The 20,796-nt window shown below is 43.0% G+C and overlaps 1 protein-coding gene across 2 annotated transcripts in view; it reads left to right on the forward strand.

Moving 5' to 3' along the window:
- atp10d (ATPase phospholipid transporting 10D (putative)) overlaps positions 1-20,796 on the forward strand; it is a 152,229-nt gene that overhangs the window by 3,353 nt on the left and 128,080 nt on the right. Inside the window, exons 2-3 of one of the 2 annotated variants that reach the window (XM_033028123.1) lie at positions 2,154-2,158; positions 7,873-8,058. The gene's annotated coding sequence lies outside the window, so the exon portion shown is untranslated. Of the gene's footprint in view, positions 1-2,153; positions 2,159-7,776; positions 8,059-20,796 lie in introns of those variants that run through there. The other variant, XM_033028114.1, reaches the window with a different exon arrangement.

The raw sequence follows: 20,796 nt of genomic DNA on the forward strand, positions 1-20,796 counted from the left end.
AAGTATCGTGACTGGTTGCATCATAGCCTGTTACGGCCATTCGCAGGAATGCAAGTGGCTGCAGAGAGTAGTGGACTAAGCCCGGTCCTTCATGGCTTAGCCTTTCTCACCATCAAAAGCATTTACATGAGGCACAGCCTCAAAATCTATCGCATCTATCATCAAGGATCCCTACCATCTGGCCCATGTCCTCTTCTCACTGCTTGCATCAGACAGGAGATACAGAAGCCTGAAGTCCCATAACATCACATTGTGGAACAGCCACCTTCCTTTAACTATCAGGTTCTTGAACCAACTACACAATGCCTCTCCTACCTCGACAATGGACTTCCTTTTGCACTATCATGGATTTCTTTATCTTTCCAATTATGTTTTTGCACGTATGTCTTATTATTTGTACAGACTTCTTTCTTTTAGAAAGTCTTGTACAATTTATGTATAATTTGTTTATGTGTGTCTGAGTATATGTGACTTTCCTCTGTACCTATACCTCACCGACATCTGACAATAAACTCAACAAACTTGAATCTTGGTATTGCACATTTTCTTTTCATATTGCAACCTTAGATGAAGATTTCCAAGTAACAGCAATTAAATTGCTTTGCTTACTCCATAAGATGTAGTTCTAAAGTAGGGACGTAATCAATCTTTGAGATGGTTGCCTAGCCTAGACAAATTTGTTTCATTTTTGAATCAGCTTGGGGGAGTTTTTCGATGGGGTAGAAAATGTGTTGATGAGGACAGTGCCTAATGTAGTCTATATGCACTTGAGACAGATGTGCAGGTAGGAACTGCAGATGCAGATTTACACCGAAGATAGGCACAAAATGATGGAGTAACTCAGTGGGAGAGGCAGCATCTCTGGATAGAAGGATGGGTGATTTTTTGGGTCGAGACCCTTCTTCAGACTGAGGGTCTGATCTTGAGACAGATCTTTGACAAGGTTCCAAATGGGGATCAGTCCAAAAGCGTTGAAGCTCATGGGATCCAAGGCAAATTTCCAAATTTATCCAAAATGGACTTAGTGAAAGAAGGCAAAAGTTGATGGTGGAGAATTGCTTTTGTGATTGGAAGCCAATGACCAATGATGTACCCCAGGGATTGGGTGTGACTCTATTTGTCATACACTATTTGGCATAAAAATTGGTGATGTTGAGAGTAAAGATGATAATCTTAAATTTGTTTACAGAAAGATATTGATCAGTTTGTAAAATAGAGCAACGGCAGTTGGAATTTAATCCTGATAAGTTTGAAATGAGGCACTGTTGGAGGAGTAAAAAGGATAGGTTCTATACAATGAATGGTGAAGCCTGAGTTAGTAATGAGGGACCTTGGTGTACAAGTCAGGATCACTGAAGGTGGCAACATATGTGTATAAGGTAGTAAAGAAGTTTATGGGATATTAGTATTGATTAACTGGAGAATAGAATATAAGAACAGGAAGATTATGGTATGGTACTGTAAAATGTTGGATAGAGCAAGGCCGAAGCATTGTAAACACTACACTATAGAAAGGGTACGGTTGCATTGGCTGATTAGTTAGAGAAAATAGTATACATATGTATAATTTGACACCAGTGTAGAACATTACCACCTGCTATGCAAAGAATCAGTTTGTCGAACATTTGCTGCACTCCCTCCATAGTAAGACCATCTTTCGTTATAATATAAGCACTAAACTGCACATGATCCTCAAAGTGTAATCTCATCGTTGTACTGTAGAATGAAGTAAGAATTCTAGCTATGAAGGCCAATACAATTTGTATCCTTATTCATCTGCTTCATTTTATTGCTTACTTGCATCAACTGATGTGCTTATTGGAGTGGCGGCGCGGCTCTGGCTGCAGCGGCTCACCGGCAGTCCTGTTTGTTTTGTGTTTTGTGTTTTTTGTTTATTTCGTTTTTGGTTAGTCTAGTTTTGGTTTTTAGTTTGTGTTTGGGGGGGGGGGGGGGTTGAAACGGGGGTTGCTGTCTCTCCCTGCGGGGGAATGCGACTTTTTTGTCGTATTCCCCTTCTCTGCCTCCGTCTGCGCTGAGGCCTAATGGCAGAGCTGGCGACCTCGAGGCTCAGGAGGCAGAGCCCGCCAGGACTCGCCCTGAGCTCGCTCCCGTGAGGGCGGCCTGGCTCGGGGCTGGAACAGTGCTTCCGTGAGGGGCTGTGAAGCTCCCGGGAGGGCGGCCTGGCCCGAGGAAGGAACGGTGCTCCCGTCAGAGTGGCCGAGCTCGGGGAGGTATGGCGTTCCCAGCCCGAGGGAGGAGCGGCGCCCATGTCGGGGCGCTCCCAGCCCGAGGGAGGAGCGGCGCCCATGTCGGGGCGGCCCAGCCCGAGGGAGGTACGGCGCCCATGTCGGGGCGGCCCAGCCCGAGGGAGGTACGGCGCCCATGTCGGGGCGGCCCAGCCCGAGGGAGGAGCGGCGCCCATGTCGAGGCGGCCCGGCCCGGGGAAGAAGCGACGCCCAAGTCGGGGCGGCCCAGCCCGAGGGAGGTACGGCGCCCATGTCGGGGCGGCCCAGCCCGAGGGAGGTACGGCGCCCATGTCGGGGCGGCCCAGCCCGAGGGAGGTACGGCGCCCATGTCGGGGATGGCCCAGCCCGAGGCTGAAGACGGCACGATACTCACGTGAGGGTGGCTGGGACGGTGTTCTGGCGGTGATGGCCTGAGTCCGGGGTTCGGCCGCGGGCCAGCGGCTGTGTCAGCAGGACTGGTGGGTGGCAGCTTCGACCACCCCGGGGCGCGGTGATTGAGCCGCGGGACAGTTTTTAACATCGCCCGGTGGGGGATCGCCTCAGCGCAGAGGGAGAAGAGGAGGGAAGAGACTGCAGACCTAAAGACTTTTGCCTCCATCACAGTGAGGAGATGCTGGGTGGACTCACTGTGGTGGATGTTAATATGTGTTTATTGTTGTTTTTTATTGTATTGTATTGTATGTATGACTGCTGCAATTTCGTTCAGACTTCGGTCTGAATGACAATAAAGGCTATCTAATCTAATCTAATCTATTGTACATTCCCCTTTTGTAATCTGCTGTAGATAGGTTAAAACTTGCCTTTCAGCTAAAATTGAGCTGTATGCTAACCATCCCCATGTCAGGCAAGCAGACTTTCTTGGGAAAACAAATGAATCACAAAGCCTTGGATCATAAGCTGCAAGAACATATAGCAATAAGATAAGATAAACTTGTTCTCCTCATTGACAATCGAGACTAGCTTGACACCTGAGTAACTCTTGTTTTCAGTTTTAGCGAGCATAGTTTGTTTTAAAATATAACTGATTGTTCCACAGCCTTATTGGTAAACTGTATTAGTGCATATTTGAGCGAACTTGTGGACCTTCTCAGACTGGATTCGTGAATGGTTCCAGGATCACAAAGTGCTACCAGTCACCACTTATATCTATGGAGATCTTAAAGGGAGGCATAAGACTCATTGCTTAATTGATCCTTCCTCAAAACCTGTTTGTGGCGTTGGGAGAAAGAGTTGTAGGATAAGCCAGAAAAGCAAATGTACTCAAAGATTAAATGTTTGAAGGAAGTGAGGGGGCTTCCCAAAAAGAAATAAAACCTCCCACCAGTGGGACAGATAATTGTCAGCACACAAAGATAACTGTGTTAAAAAAAAAAAAAGGCTTGAAAGTGAAACTGGTAGATTAAAGAAGGAACTAACCGCCTTAGAAAAATGAAATGTGACATTAACTGAGGCAGCAAAGACTGTACAGGGATGGGCCGAAAAGGTTGAATCTAGACAGATGAATGCAGCATGTAAGTTAACCATGATTCAACAGCAAAATAAAATACAGAGAAAGGAATGATAGAAACATAGAAAATAGGTACAGGAGTAGGCCATTCGGCCCTTCAAGCCAGTACCGCCGTTCAATATGATTGTGGCTGATTATCCACAATCAGTACCCTGTTCCTGCTTTCTCCCCATAACCCTTGATTCCATTAACCCTAAGAGCTATATCTAACTCTCTCTTGAAAACTTCCAGTGAATTAGCCTCCACTGCCTTCTGTGGCAGAGAATTCCACAGATTCACTACTCTCAGTGCGAAAAAGTTTCTCCTCATCTCAGTCCTAAATGACCTATCCCTTATTCTTAAACAGTGACCCCTGCTTCTGTACTCATTTTTCCTGCATCTAGCCTGTCCAATCCCTTAAGAATTTTATATGTTTCTATAAGATCGCCTCTCATCCTTCTAAATTCCAGTGAATATAAGCCCAGTCTATCCATTCTTTCCTCATATGACAGTCCCACCATCCTGGGGATTAACTTTGTGAACCTACACTACACTCCCTCAATAGCAAGGATGTCTTTCCTCAAATTAGAAGACCAAAACTGCATACAATACTCCAGGTGTGGTCTCACCAGGGCCCTGTACAACTGCATTAGGACCTCCTTGCTCATATACTCAAATTCTCTCGCTATGAAGGGCAACATGCCATTTGTTTTCTTCACTGCCTGCTGTACTTGCATGCTTACTTTCAATGACTGATGTGCTTCTTGTTCTTGCCACCAATATCTATAGCCTCACATGTATTCATATTATACTGCATCTGCCATGTATCTACCCACTCACCCAACCTATCCAAGTTACCCTGCAGCCTCATAGCATCCTCCTCGCAGCTCACTCTGCCACCCAGCTTTGTGTCATCCACAAACTTGGAGATGTTACCTTTAATTCCTTCGTCAAAATTGTTAATATATAATGTAAATAACTGGGGTCCCAGCACTGAGCCTGCCATTCTGAATAGGATCCGTAAATTCCTACTCTTTGCTTACTGTCTGCCAACCAGTTCTCTATCCACGTCGATACCTGTCAATGGAATGATGGGTGATCCCAGCAAAATGAGCACTATGTTTTCTGATGACTGGGACACCTACCATCGGGAAGGAGATATCTGGGATTCTAGCTACTCAAATAAGGCATGGACGGATGGAGAGGGCGATGAATTGTCTGATGCAATGTAGCATGTATCCTGACTGGTTGCATCAAAGCCTGGTACAATAATTCCAACACGCAGGAATGTAAGAGGCTGCAGAGAGTGCTGGACAGCCTGGTCAATCATGGAAACAGCCCTGCACCCTATTCTAAAGCATTTACGTGTGGTATTATCTGAAGAACAAAGGCAAAACCAAGTGGTACAGCAAGGTATCACTCCTGGATGAGCTCAATGCTTTCAATACTTCCTTCGAAATGGAGAACATTAATGTACCTTCTCAGGCCCCAATACCCCCCGATGACACTGGAATCTCAGTCATTGAAGCTAGTGTCAGAAGATCCTTCAAAAGGGTGAACCCTCGCACCTGGCTACATTCTTTAAACTTGCACGGATTAGTTGGCTAGAATTTTTGCAGTAACGTCAACCTCTCATCACTCAGGGCTAAGGTGCCTACCTCCTTTTAAAGGATAGCAATTATACCGGTTCCCAAGAAGAGCAAGTTGACATGCTTCAATGACAACCAACTGGTTACACTAACATCCATGGTAATGAACCACTTTGAAGTGAGAGGTTGCCTATGATGTATTTCAACTCCTGCCTTAGCAAGCTTTTGGACGCACTACAATTTGTCTACCACCACAGGTACTAACCCCCCCATTAAATGGATTTACAGAAGAGGTCGCCTCAAAAAGGCAATCAATATTATCAAAGACCAAAACTACCCAGGCCACACTCTCATTTCACTCCTACCATCAAAAATAAATTATAGGAGCCTGAAAACCGTGACCACCAAGTTCAAGAACAACTTTATTCCAGCAACCATTACAACATCACAACATTAACTTAAGCAACAATGAATTTCCATGGACAGTGTCATTGCATTATTATGAATACTTGGTTATTCATTTTTTTGTACTTTAGTTTATTATATATTTAACTGTGTTATTATGTTTATGGGCCTCTTAACTGCAGCAAGTAGGAATTTCATTGTTCTGTTGCATGATTGTGTTCTTGTTTTGTGAAGTGATTAACACTTGAAGAGCAGATCACGAACCGGTTTAAAGTGTGAATGATCTATGAGTTTTTAAATGATGCACAGGGTGTGGCAACTTGTGAGTTAATTTTGATTAATAAGAAGATGAGAAAATGCATGAAGTAAGTGACTGTCGGGATGTTATTTGTTTGTTAATTCTGTATTGGGAGAATGTTAAATAATACTATTTTTCAGGAATAGAATATCCTGACTCCCCCCTCAAGCTTTCTTACCCCCCCCCCATAAAAGGCTCTCCACCCGAAACACCACCTACACATGTTCTCCAGAGCTGCTGCCTGATGTGCTCTATTTTCTGCCTTCAGCAATTGTCAAGGAAAAAATGCAATAGCATTTCTGAAATCTTATTTTTACATCCATTAGAAATGTGTGTGGAATGAAAACAATGGGTACGTGTCAGTAAAAATTGCAGTCTTAAACTATTTCCTGTACATTGCATGCAGTATTAAGAATGAAGAGATGGGGCAAGGCTTTAGGGGTAAGGTAGATGGATATTAAAATATTTACCATTTTAAAGTCATGGAGCTATACAGCATGGAAATAGATCTTTGCCCCACCAAGGCCAAAAGGCATGTTTCCATCCCCTTTGGGACATGAAAAGGGTGACGAAGTTGGCATTCTGAGCGGTCCAATTGCCTGCATTTGGCTCATATTCCTCTAACTTCTTCCTAACCATATACTTGTCCAAATGTATTTTTAAAGTTGTAATTTTATCTGCTTTTATAGCTTCCTATGTCAGCTCACTTTAAATATGAAAATATTTTAAATAAGAAGTCTAAAAAATTATAATTTCCTGCATTCTGCAGACATTTGTCATTTTCATTAACCATTAATATCTGAAGAAGGATCACAACATCACCCATTCCTCTTCTCCAGAGATGCTGCCAGAGTTACTCCAGCATTTTCTTGTCTATATCTTCGGTGTAAATTAGCATCTGCAGTTTCTTCCTTACCATGAATAAGGGTTCATTAGATTTTTATTTAAAATTAAGGAATTAGGTTACATTAAACTCTGATCGACACAAAAAGCTGTTGTAACTCAGCGGGACAGGCAGCATCTGGAGAGAAAGAATGGGTGATGTTTCGGGTCGAGACCAACCAGTTGTCCTACAACTTTAGGCTGTGCACCCTTTTCATGCCACACGCAAGAAGAAGGGTCGAGACCAGTAGCGGACTGGGTCTAAAAATATTGGTTGCCAGGAGACAAAGGGGGCCCACTTCATCAGGGGCCCACTTGCCATCGAGCAAGCTGACACACTGGCCAGTCCGCCACCACAGAGAGTGGTGACTCTCTGGAACTCCCTGCCACAGAGGGTAGTTGAGGCCAGTTCATTGGCTATATTTAAGAGGGAGTTAGATGTGGCCCTTGTGGCTAAGGGGATCAGAGGGTATGGAGAGAAGGCAGGTACGGGATACTGAGTTGGATGATCAACCATGATCATATTGAATGGCGGTGCAGGCTCGAAGGGCCGAATGGCCTACTCCTGCACCTAATTTCTATGTTTCTATGGTCGAGACCCTTCTGCATTAAACCTCTTTGTGATATTTTTCAAGTTATGGCTGTTTCTAATTGAAATGTGACTGCTGTTTGTTTATCAGTCAGGAGCTGAAAAGAAAGCGGATCTATCTAGTCTGTAACCTCCTTATCCCCTTGAGGAATCTTGCAGAGGGATTGAGGCATTCACTCTGCTCTATAGTCTTTGGCATTCACTGTTCATGTGATCGGATATTCCGTGCGCGATTGAGGCGCCTGGTAGATGCTCCGCCAGCGGCTGCGGGGGTTGATTGAGCTGGCCTGGGTGCAACTTGCATGCAGGAGTGAGAGTGAGTGTGTGTCTGTCTGTCTGCCTGCCTGCAGAGTGTGTGTGTGAGTGTCTGCCTGCAGAGAGTGTGTGTCTGTCTGCCTGCCTGCAGAGAGTGGATGTCGAGGGGAGGGGGGTTCCTGCTCAGGCAACAGACACACTGGATAACCCAACAACTGAAATGTTTTGGTGCCTGATCAACAAAGAGAAGGACTACTGCTGTAACAACCTCACCCTCACGGTGCTGCTGTAATGGACACAGGCAGCTGGTGAGTCTGGGTCTCTTTCTTTGTTAATTCTGCTTTGGTAATAGTAAAGAAAAGTGCGAGAGGACAAATCCTGTCTGTCCTTGTGGGCAAATCAGTGCTCATTTCGTTTGATGTCATTCTTTCCCAGTTGATCGCCGTTTTAAAGTACATCATTCTAACGAGCACACAATTTAAGGGCACAAGGAACAGTCTTTAAACCAAAATTCATATTTTTAGTGGTGTGGGGGGGGGGGGGGGGGTGATTAAAATGTACAGGAAATGAAAGAGCACTGGAATGGGCCTTAGGTCGTGTATCCTTTGTACAGTTATAATTACAAATGTATTACATTCAGTTATTCTCTCACCTCCCGTCCGAATAGCGGTATTTGCCACTTCTTCCCCCTGACTTGAGTAAATAGGGAAACAGAAACCATTACGAAATTCTGTGGGGCATTTTGTTGGTTATCTGTTTCTCGATGTTGAGCATGTGATTTTGTTTTGTTTTTTTTGTTTGGGATTTTCCAGGGTAATTTTCCAAAAGATTGTTTTCATTTTTTAAATCAGAAACTAATGACTGCGACTCCACTCATTCTTTAAAATGATTCTTGTGTGTATTCCAGTAACTATTTTCCCCAGAATAGATCGATTTTTTTCTTTTCCACAATGAGTACAATTTCAGTAAGATTACATTATGGATCACAGGATGACTGAAATTTCCTTTCATACTTTACCATTTCCAGTACTTTCCCAGCTATTATTCTAAGTATTTATTCCAAGATGTCAGTGATTGTTGGTGGGTTGACAGTACAGCTAGCTCATCCTGGTCCTGAAATATCAGTATACCAAATCAAAACATCAATAGCAAAACCCAGAAAGGATAAAACAGGAATGTGGTTATTCATAGATCATCGAGTCATGCATGGTATTGTACAACATAAAGAGTACTACAAGGAGGTATTCTGATCTTTCTCCCCCACACTGGTGATTCAACCAGGTCACTATGTTGGAACAAACTGAAATGAAGAGAGACAGAATACATGATAATACATTTAATTATTCCTATTCTTGGCCAGTGAGCACTTACTTGTCAGTGTCAAAATGTGTAATTTTTCAAGAGTTAAGAGTTTAATTGCCATGTGTACCACAACGGAATAAAGAAATTCTTACTCTGAGGAGCGCCTCCTGCAGATCGCTTAGATGGGGTGGTCAGTGCCTTTGATGGACTGGTCAGTGTCCACCATGTTTTGTAATCTTTCTTTCCTGGACATTTGAATTGCTGAAAGACTGAATTCTCTCTACTGTACACCTGGAGACGTTTTTTCGATATTAGCACTTTTTCTTTGAACAAAATGCAGAAGACATGCTGTAATATTAGATTTTTAATGTATTTCTCAACTATAAACTTATAATGGTTTTTATTTGTTGTTATTATGAGTATGGTGGATCTGTGTTGATGAATCAGATTGACCAAGATTTGGATAAACGAGGAACTGCAGGTGTTGGTTTACAAAAAAAGACACAAAGTGCTGGAGCAATTCAGTGGGTAAGGCAGCATCACTGGATAACTTGGATAGGTGCCAGTATAAAAGAGGGTCCTTGCCCAAAATGTCACCTATCCATAGACACAAAAAGCTGGAGTAACTCAGCGGGTCAGACAGCATTTCTGTAGAAATGAAATCGGTGATGTTTTGAGTCGAGACCCTTCTTCAGACAGAAGAATGGTCTCGACTCGACTCGACCTAACCTATTCATTTTTCTCCTGAGATGCTGTCTGACCTGCTGAGTTACTGCAGCTTTTTGTGTCTCTATCTTCGGTTTAAACTAGCATTTGCAGTTCCTTCATACACATGCCACCTATCCATGTTCTCCAGACGTTTTGCCAGAACCGCTGAATTACTCCAGCACTTTGTGTCTCTTTTTGAATACGATTTGGGTTTACCTCTCTCCTCACATTCTGGGCAATAACCTTAACTGTACTTCTGTCACTTATACATTTAAATTATGGAACACATTTCTTGCCCAGTTTCACAAAGTATGATTTGCTCGTGTTCAGCTGTCTATATTCTGCCTTTCACTAGTTTGGTGATCTTTCTATTCTTGATCTTCTGAACTTGCCTCCTCAGCACCAATTCTTTCAATTTTAAGTTTTTTAACTTCTAGCTTTGTTGCCCATCCTCCCTCTCTCCACCCTTTCACAATATGCATCCTTCAGCATTTTATGCATTTCCTATCATGTGCTTTCATCTTGAACTTTCTGTGTCCTCTCACTTCCCTTACCTCGTCATTAGCAGCAGCAGCAGACTGCAGCTGCTGTGGGCTCAGGCTGGGGTGCTATCTCTGAACCTCTCTATTCATCTCCAACTTTAAAAAGACTGCATTCAACACCCAGCATTTTGACCAAGGTCTTAGTTTCAAATAAACCCTACTGATTTAGTAGGTAGACAAAAATGCTGGAGAAACTCAGAGGGTGAGGCAACATCTAAGGAGCGAAGGAATATGTGACGTTTATTTAGTGTTGTTTTCAGTGTATTCTCCATAAAATATTTTAGTATGTTTTCCACATTTAATGCAACAAGGGCTGCTGACTAAGTTGACCTTGACCAGGATGTTGGTGTATCACTACAATACTTCCAGTGCCCCAAGGTTAGGGAGGAGAAGATAAAGCCATTGATCCCTCTTATCTAAATTAAAGGGCCTGATGGAGATTGCCTGGAGGTGTATTTTGATGACATTAAATGGACTGTCATCAGGGCCAGCATTGTCTGCCGAGCTCAGATTCAACAATAATCACATAGAAGTTGCCATAGACTTCTGGCCTCACGTAATGCACAAAAATCTTTTGATTCCTGCCTTAATTATGCTAAAATAAACTACAAAGTGCTGGAATAACTCAGTGGGTCAGGCAGTAACTTTGCAGAACATGTTTCGGGTTAGGACCTATCTTCATCCCAAAATGTCACAGATCCATGTTCTCCAGCGATGCTGCCTGACCCACTGAGTTATTCCAGCACTTTCTGTCTTTTTTTGTAAACTAACATCTCCAGTTCCTTGTGTCTTAACTCAGCCTCCATTAACCATTAAAATAGAGCATTTCAAGATTCAGCACCCACTGGGTGAAGGAATTGATTCTTGTCACAGTCCTGAAGCCTGATCGATTATTTTGACACTGGCTCCTGGTTCTTGACATTCTACTTGACACTGGCTCCTGGTTCTAGACATCCTACATCCTCATTGTCACTTATACATAATAAAAATGTAGTACAATGTAGTACAATGTACAATTCAAAAAGATCGCTTCTTGTTCTTTTAACTTTGAGAGTATAGCTAAGCCAGTCTGCTCACTCTCTCAGAATACAATCCCGGGATATCAGTCTATTGAACCATTGCTGCACTCCTATTGCAAATAGATCCTTCCTTGGGAAAAGATATCAGACTACACTTAGGGCGCAACGGTGCGCAGTGGTATATTTGCTGCCTTACAACGATTGCAGCGCCAGAGACCCGGGTTCGATCCCGAGTACGGGTGCTGTCTGTACGGAGTTTGTACATTCTCCCCGTGAGAGGACACAGAAAGGTTTCCTCCTACACTCCCACGGACGTACAGGTCTGTAGGTTAATTGGCTTGGGTTTGTATACTTCTTATCAGTGGAAATTGTCCCTAGTGTGTGTAGGCTTGTGTTAATGTGTGGGGATCGCTGGTTATTGTGGACCCGGTGGGCCAAAGGGCCTGTTTCCGCTCTGTATCTCTAAACTAAACTGCACTCGGTAGGTTTTACCAGGGTCTTGCATAATTGCAGGGATTACCCTGATTTCCTTGCAGCATAGCTCAATACAGCGTGACATTCAACCCCATCCTAGACATAGAAATAAATTGATGTTTCTGCAGGTAAAATTAAGTCCAGACAAGGTAACCGTTTTGCCAAGCAGCTGCTCTCTGTCAATCATGGCCATCTGGTGTTCCTAGATGCAAACCATTTCATTTCCTCTTCCCATTCTCACGCCAGCCTGCCTGCCTGGGTAGTCAAACCCAAAGTCATCACATTCTTCAGTTTCGGGTCCATTTCTCATTCCTTCTGTAATATCTAGGCATTCTCACTCACCCCCTTCATTCCCATAGTCTACCCTCTCCATCTGTCCATCACCCACACACTCCTCCCACTGGGTCCACTCCCCCTACTGTTCCCGTCTGCCAATCCTACCTCCCTTATTTGGTTTTGTGCTTCACCTTCCTTACCATCTATTGTATCCCAGGCCCCTATCGCTCTGTAGCCTAAGACTACCCTGCACGCTATCTAAGACTCTGCTAATTTTTGTGTCATCCATGAACTCCCCTACATTAGATAACTAAATCTGTACACAGTTCCAAGAAGTTGAGACAATGCTGAAGAGGCACTCACCGGTTTATCTTCATACTATGAGGAAAACCAGCTGCGTGCCAACCCATCGACGACACAGGTCTGTGCATTCCACCTGAGGAATCAAGAGGCTAACCATCAACTACACGTCACATGGTCTGGACTCCCACTAACACATTGCCCAAACCCAGCCTACCATTGAGTCACACTCGACCGCTGCTTAACATTCAAGCCACATGTGGAAAAAACTAAAGCAAAGGTGGGCACCTGCAACAACATATTGAACAAACTCACCACCACCAAATGGGGTGCCTATCCAACAACAGTACGTACTACAGCCTTAGCACTCTGCTTCTCTGCTGCAGAATACGCCTGTCCTGCTTGGGAGAGATCTACACATGCAAAGAAGATCGACTCATCCTTGAATGCCAGCTGCCATAGCATCACTGGTTGCCTCCGATCTACGGACATAAACAACGTCTACCTACTGGCTGGGTTTGGGCAACTCCCCCAGACATCAGGAGAACTGTTGCAAGTAGGACAGTGTCTGAAACAACTGACAGACGACAGACACCCATTACACAACCATGTGCCCCCTCCTCGGCAGTTAAAATCCCGTAAGTGCTTCCTAACAAGCATCACCCCATTGGAAACAACACCAACTGAAGCTCGCCTCCAGATGTGGACGAACAGACTAGCCACTGTCCCTATTTCCACCAAGATGGGTACACCAGCAGCAGAGCGCTTACCACCAGGAGCTGATGAACACTGGCTGAACTGGAGATGTTTCAACCCACTGCGAATCGGGGTCAGGCGGTCAAGGGTGACAATGCACAAATGGGGCTACATCGAGGGTACAACAACCTGTGACTGGCACACAGACCCAGACAATGCAACACCTACTGCAATGCCCATTGTTGGATAATCCATGTACTACAGCAGACCTTGCACTTAACACTCCAATAGCGCAACGATGTGTACAGCAGGAACGAGCCACTATATAGCATAAGGACACGAAAGAAGAAGAACCAAATCATTCATGAAATGACAAACAACAAAGATATTAGCAATGATCCCTGATGAACATCATTAGTAGCAGGCATCTATCTATTCACTGAAACAATCCTCTAACATTATCCTCTGACTCCTATTACCAAACCAATTCTCGATCCAGTTTGCCAAATTGCCCTGGATTCCATGGGCCCTAACCTTTTGGACCATTCATATGGGATTAATGAAGTCCATGTAAAGCATATGCATTGTGGCGGCATTTGGTGCATCATCGATGCACTTGGTTACCTCCTCGAAAAATTCAGTTGAATTGGTTTGATACAACCTGTGTTATAAAGCTGCAGATAGAGTGCTTGGATTTCTCTGTTATTGACAAGCTTTGTATTCCTCGGTTGAAATGAAGAATACTATAGATGCTGCCTCACCCGCTGAGTTTCTCCAGCATTTTTGTCTACCTTTGATTTTTCCAGCATCTGCAGTTCTTTCTTAAATACTACAGATGAAGTAGTAGTAGGCCCCCTTCGGTCATGACTGACCATGGGTGATGCATCCTAGTTTGCAGGCGATGTGTGGTTGGATGCAAGCCTGGGCGTTGTCATATGGAGGACAGGCTGTTGGCCATGCAGCACGTCCCCCCTCTCCACGTCGCTGATCGATCCAAAGGAACAGCAGGGCCGTTACAGTTTGGTATCAGCGCTGTCGCAGGCGCTGCCAGAGCGAGGTTGTAGCCAATGAAGAACTGCCTTAGGAGTTGAATCCTAAGGTGCTCCGACTCTGGATTTTCTTGAGGTTTACTGCAGGAGCCTTTTCCATGACTGGATATGGCCACAGGGCAGTGGAGGTTTTAAATCAGAGTTTTCCCTCTCCTAGATGGACTGCCTTCCCAGGCTGACGAGCCCCATGTGCCCGAGACTCATGGGGGTGGGAGCGTCTACCTTCCCGTGCAGGTCTATAGCACCTGCCCAATGCCCACACAAGTCTGAGAAGAAAAAAAAACCAGAAATCATTCAAAATACTTAACAGTTCAGGCAACATCTGTGGAGTGTGAATCATTTGATGCCATTTCACCATTGCTCTGATGAAGGGTCATTGACCTGTAATGTTAACTTGATTTCACTCTGACTGACAGGTTAAAGTATTTTCAGCAGTTCTGTTTTTTTTTAGTTGTGTTTCTTGCTGTTCATTTAGCCAATTTTGCCTTATTCTGTGGACTGATAGTTTAGACTGAGATATTCTCCGTTTGTTGGTAAGCTGCATGTACAGACAGGTGGTACCTTGCTCCATATATTACTCCACATTCTGCGTTTGCAAGGTATGTAGGTTGTGGTTAAACGTCAGCAGGAGGAATTTCCCTCTGAGCAGCAAACTACCCACGTTTGCCAGTCACTTGACCTTGAAATCGTGTGGACCCTGATGCAGTCGTCCACTGAGAGGCAGGCTGAAAGGTTTTCCAAGCATAAGTGTCTGATTCAACTCCAAGAATTATCTTGACAGGCCATGAAGTCCTGTCTCCTGACTCGCTGGCTGCTGTCCAAGTTGTTTGTGAATGTTTTTCATGTTCATGTTCCCAAACATTCCAAAGCACTATGGAAAAAATAAAGCTATTAAAAATGTAATTAAAATTTTAGGCCATGAAAATGTTCAGACACATTTAAAATAGTTTAAATATATTTGCGTTTACAAAATGTAATCCAAATAAAAAAGAAAATATCTGCACAAAATATTTATTCCTACAGTAATTTCTGGTCTTCTTGCCCCGAAAAAGAAAATGACTGCAGTCTCTGGGTAGGTGGTGCTTATTCCACTTCCACTTAGCTTATTCCACTAAACTAGTGTCAGTTTAAACTGGTGCAGTTCCGTGGGCATATTTACCAGCCTGAATGCTGATAAATCAGAGAGGAGCTCCTCCAGGCTCCATTAACTGATGAAAGGCATAATTTACCATGATAGAAACACTGCAAGATCAGGTGAGTTTACCCTCTGAGGCCACACCAAAACTGCATGGGGTAAAAATGTGTTCCTATAATAAATAGTTACATCGGTACTGTTAAATGATCTCTTCCTTGGATAAGAATTAGTAGAACACATTTCCTGCTCTGTTCTAGTCTGGTGCTGTTTAATATAGAATGAGTTGACAATACTACTTTTAACCAACCTTATTGTTTATAGCAAGCCAGAAACCAGTTCAGACCAGATGGGGTTTTTTAGAGAAGCTTGTCTCGAGAAGCAGGAAGCGAACTGTTTCTATGTGGACATGTTCCTTATATTTAATCGGATTGTATTGGTAGAGGCAACGGTTTTAATAGTTTGGGGAATCTTCTCTGTGTCGTATTTGAGACTTTCTGAGCCATTTGTGGCATGCGTGTAACTCAAACAGTGTCTCCAATATAAATTGCTGGTTTTCTTAGCTGCTGCGTTACAAATTGTACGTGCAGTCTGTTCTCCAAATAGATAATCCTAGTATGGTGGATGTTATGTTTTATTTTGTAGATTTATTTAAAAAAAATACAATTACAAGAATGAACATCTGGAAGATGCTGACCATATAACCACTGATATTGGAGTAATGTGTTAAGTATATTTGGATAAATGATTATCATGCATCTGATAATGGGCAGTACATATCCAGTTGTTTGGAAGCTTTACCATACCTGCATTTCATGGCAATAATTCAGCAGAATTAATGTATGAAGTCTTTGATATCGAAAAATATATATATTTTTTAAATTTTCCACTTGGTGGTCAGAATATTTTGCTCTACTGTAATTGCATTTTGACTTCAGTCCAACTGTGAGCAATTGTGATTGTAGCTTAGGATCTATATCTTATTTGCAATTATGCAACATTTGCCTCACTGGGAATGAAAGGCTACACGCGAATCCCAAGCTTGCATGAGATTGTTTGATGCACTTTTTGCAAAAGCGACTGACTACCAATTGTATCAAAAGAACAATTGGGGAGGAGTCCACTGATGGCTTAGTAAAGCTAGGATGTTATTAATCAAAAAAGACCAGAAAGGCCCTATTGCCAGAGCTAATCTTTCCAGGAGTGCCAGTACAATAAAAACTCGTGTTTGCCATTGAAATGTTTTTTTAATGGCAAATTAACATCATCTGTGGATAAATTGGCTGTGGATAAAATGTCCTATATAATAGTTATGAGTTTGCTTCAAAGGCGTTCTCCAGAAGTATCTGAATCTGTGTGGAAAAAAATCATGGAAATATATTTAATAGTTTAAGAAAGAACTGCAGATGCTGGAAAAATCGAAGGTAGACAAAAAATGCTGGAGAAACTCAGTGGGTGAGGTCAGAGTGGGAATGGGAGGGTGGGTTGAAGTGCTGTGCAGCTGATCCTATTATGGATTTCTTGCCATTGTGCCCACCTTGCCCTTTCTCTTGAAGGACCAGATTATGTGAGATTAAATGGCTCTTCATGTGTAATAAACCTGAGAAGTAATTGCTACAAAAAATAATGTATTAATTTACTGAGATTTCTCTTTACCAAAGCTTGTGTGCAGTTTTGAAATTGTATGCTTGGGATAGACCTATCACAGTTTATGGGTAGTAGGTGCATTATTTTTTTGACTTTCTATTTTTATTATTCAGCGGTTTGTAGTCTTGCTTCAGGACAAGTCTCTGAAATAAAATGGTAGTTCAATTGTATGAAGTTCTACAGCCCATTAATATGATAGTGGTAGAATGCACCTGTCGCCAAAGGCTGGAACGTACCCCTGTGAAGAACAATTCAAGATCAATCATGAAGCTTTAGCCAGTCGCTGTTTCATCTTGCTGAGCCCCTGCCATTTAAAAAGCTTTCAGCCAAGTATGAAAAAGAGATGAACATGAATTATTTTCATCCGTTCATCCCTCACACTGAGGATGTTGATTTCTTGCTTTGTTATACTTTTATTGTTGCTAACTCTTCTCTGGCACGGTTTCTATGTGATCTCCGAGTCATGTGTGAACCTTGATGATGAGTCTCCACAGGTTCTTCTCCCACAGGGCCTTGACAGACAAAGGTGGGCTAATCCTGGAATGATGCCCCCACGTCCATGCTTTATTGAAGTAACAATATGCAATCTTTCCCCAAATTGGGGTGCTCTTAACACTTCTGAGTCGCGTTAACTCTACAGAAGTTTCAAATTTAATCGAGAAGGTTGATGTGTGTGTGACACTTTGAAAATCTTAAACCACATGACATTGTGTCTAAAGGTTGAGTGTTGACAGATAAGATTTTTGAAGTATAAATGGGCTGAATTGGCAATAATTGAGAGTGAAATTAAGGTTTCAAAGGTCTTTTATTGTCATGTACCAATTAAGGTACAGTGATATGCGAATTACCATACAGCCATATGAAAAAAAAGCAACAAGACACACAACTATCTAAAAATTAACATAAACATCCACCACAGTGGATTCCCCACATTCCTCACTGTGATGGAAGGCAAAAAAAGTCCAGTCGTCTTCCTCTTTATTCTCCCACGGTCGGGGCAGTCGAACCATCTGCAGTCGGGGCGATTGAAGCTCCTGCAGCCGGTGGTCAAAGCTCCCGCGTCGGGGCGGTCAAACCTCCTGCGGCTTGGAGTTCCTGAAGTCGGTTTCTAACGAGAGAACACGAGCTCCGTGATGTTAAAGTCCGCAGGCACCCATGGTTGGATCTCCGAGGTCGATCTCTGGCAAGGGATCGCCAGCTCCGTGAAGGCAAGTCCACAGGCACCCGCGACTGGAGCTCTCAAAGTCGGTCTCCAGCAAAGGCCACCAACTCCTCGATGTTAGGCCTCAGTGCGGATGGAGATACAATACCGCAAAAAATCGCATCTCCGTTGAGGTAAGAGATTTTAAAACATTTCCCCCAACTCCCCCACCCCCACATAAAACAAGCTAAAGAACACTAAAAACATACATTTAACACATACTATTAAAACACAAAGAAGGAAGGGACAGACAGACTGTTGGCGAGGCAGCCATTGCTGGTGCCACCTGGTGGACAATGTGTGAGGTAAAATGCTGTTTATTATAGTGGTATACCTCTGATAAATTCAGTCAGAACAGAAGCTGAAAGACGTCCATGGAGTGAATAAAGTTCCTGTAACTGGCACCTCAGGATATACCTCTTCACCAGTAACCCTGATATCGTGTCTGAGCTTTTGTTATTGCCAGATGGCTGAAGATTTAATTCTGTTTTGAAACTCCAATAAAACCTGGCAGAATGCTAAAAATACTTACACAGGCTATGACTCTCAACAGCTGGGCATCTGAGCACAAGCTACTTTTTTGTTCCATATCTAGGATATATTGGAAAAAGTAAAACCACATTTGGAGCATTTAATTTGACCAGGTTTTCGTGCATCAATTGTAATTTAGGCTAGGATTTCAGAAGTTTATTAAATGCCTTTTAATGTCTTCAAATGTTTATCTAAAGAAGTTAATAAATGTACATTTGAGTCGTTTAAGATTTCCTAGCTGCATGTATTTTATAGCCTTTTGCTGTTTGTTTGTAGCCAAAAATAACATTCAGCATTTTGTTCAGTGATAATCCATTTCTGCTCCTGTTAAATCAGACTATCCTTTGAATCGGTTGTGTGTGATTAGAAAGATAGGTGCCTTTGAATTAAAACTGCTGACAGGAAGCACAGTTATTAACCAAGAGCAACTTTTGTAAACCAATAGGAACATTTCATCCTGTAGTACTTTGAATTATAATGTCCTTCATATTGTTACTGTGCAAGCTTCTTGACCACTTCTGATGAGTAACGAGAAGAACAAAGTGTGCCTACTCGTGTGTGTGCTTGAACCAGAGCACACTCGAGTCGTTCAATGAGCTCATTTCAACTTAGTCCAGTTTTCAGTGTGGTTATTCTTAAGCAGTTTCCAAAGTTGAAGGCTTTTGGACTAGCAGAATGTGGGATGGAATGCAAATGGTAGTGCCTCAGTTACCAGCACTTTGGCTTGGCTACCCTTTGGAATTCTATACTTTTGACTAAGTGCGCAAATATTTTAATCTTCGTGCGCAAAGTAGGAATTAAAGTTTCAGACCATGAGACTCGATTACACAGATTAAGCAAAGCAGACAGAAAATTTGGGGAAGTTTTCAGCTTTTCAATGCAATGTATTTTTATTACTTAAGGATGTTATCAGGAAAGAAAAATGTCAAAGAAATTGAATTTTTAGAGTATAGGTAGAAATAGCAATGTCGTTGCCACAAACTCTTGTGCCAATAATCAGCGGTATCTACAGGCTGTTTGTACAAGTCTTTGTGATGCTCTGAATACATTTTCTCATGTGCTTCATGTCTGGTAGACTGATTTGTTTTGTAATGTTTCCCCAAGATTGGCAGTATCCGAATTCTTCCCCAAATTCCATCATCATATATAAACCTGGACAATGGATTTTGGTACACTTTTTAAATTGAAGGTTATTATGAGTAGAAAATTACTATTAATTGTGTAAATTAAGAATCGCCTGGATTATTGGTCAATTTGTGTCTTGCTATATTTGCACTAAATCTGCGATTTAATCTTGCCACAGAGAGTTGGGTCTAGCACTTAATTACATCAGAACCCTCATCTATCTATCTATATTACTCTGATCTTGACCGCTTTTGGCCGACTGTGCTGCGATTTCCGAGAACGCCGCCTCCTACGGCCATCATTTTTGGCCACCTCGCTCAGAGCCCCCCTCCGCCGTATGAGTGCGGAGGATTTGTTCCGTCGATGAAAAATGAGAGATATATTAATGTTTTTACAAAATTCTGCATTCTCTCTGCTGCCCCCGCTGGCGGCAGGGGGAGGGACTATAAAACCAGGAAGTGTCGTGCCTCTCTCAGTCTCTGCCAGACCAGGAAGCGAGAGGGTCGCGGCTCTCTGAGCTGCGAATAATACTGAACGCACGTCTACTCCACGGTGAGTCCCCTGTAAAGTGGCTGCAGCCCTTTTTAACAAGTTTGTGTTCACAAAATGAATTTTGGTTGTCGGGTGTCTGCGGCCCAATTGTTTGCCTCGCCTTTTTGACAAGTTTGTGTTCACAAAATGAATTTTGGTTGTCGGGTGGCTGCAGCTCAATTGTTTGCCTTGGCTTGGCTTTTAAAATCGTTGCAACAGTTGGATGCCTGCCCAAGCATCCATACGGCCCACAATGTCTATACTAGCCCTCTGGAAACCAGTACCTTCAGACCGCAACACCTATGATAGCGCAACAGACAGCCCCCCCCACTGGCGAGCAGTATTGGAATTGGTGGAGAGGTGGAATATTGCATTGGTGACCAGCCCTCCCGTGTGATGCTGGGACCCAACGAGTCCCACTTAGTCTAGTGTTCTTATAAAGCCCATGAAGAAAATTATTACAACCTGTAACCTGGTTCCTGCAGTTAGGAGATTGTTAGAAATATTGAAACA

Source organism: Amblyraja radiata, chromosome 1 (assembly GCF_010909765.2).
Source record: "Amblyraja radiata isolate CabotCenter1 chromosome 1, sAmbRad1.1.pri, whole genome shotgun sequence".
NCBI classification, from domain to species: Eukaryota; Metazoa; Chordata; class Chondrichthyes; order Rajiformes; family Rajidae; genus Amblyraja; species Amblyraja radiata.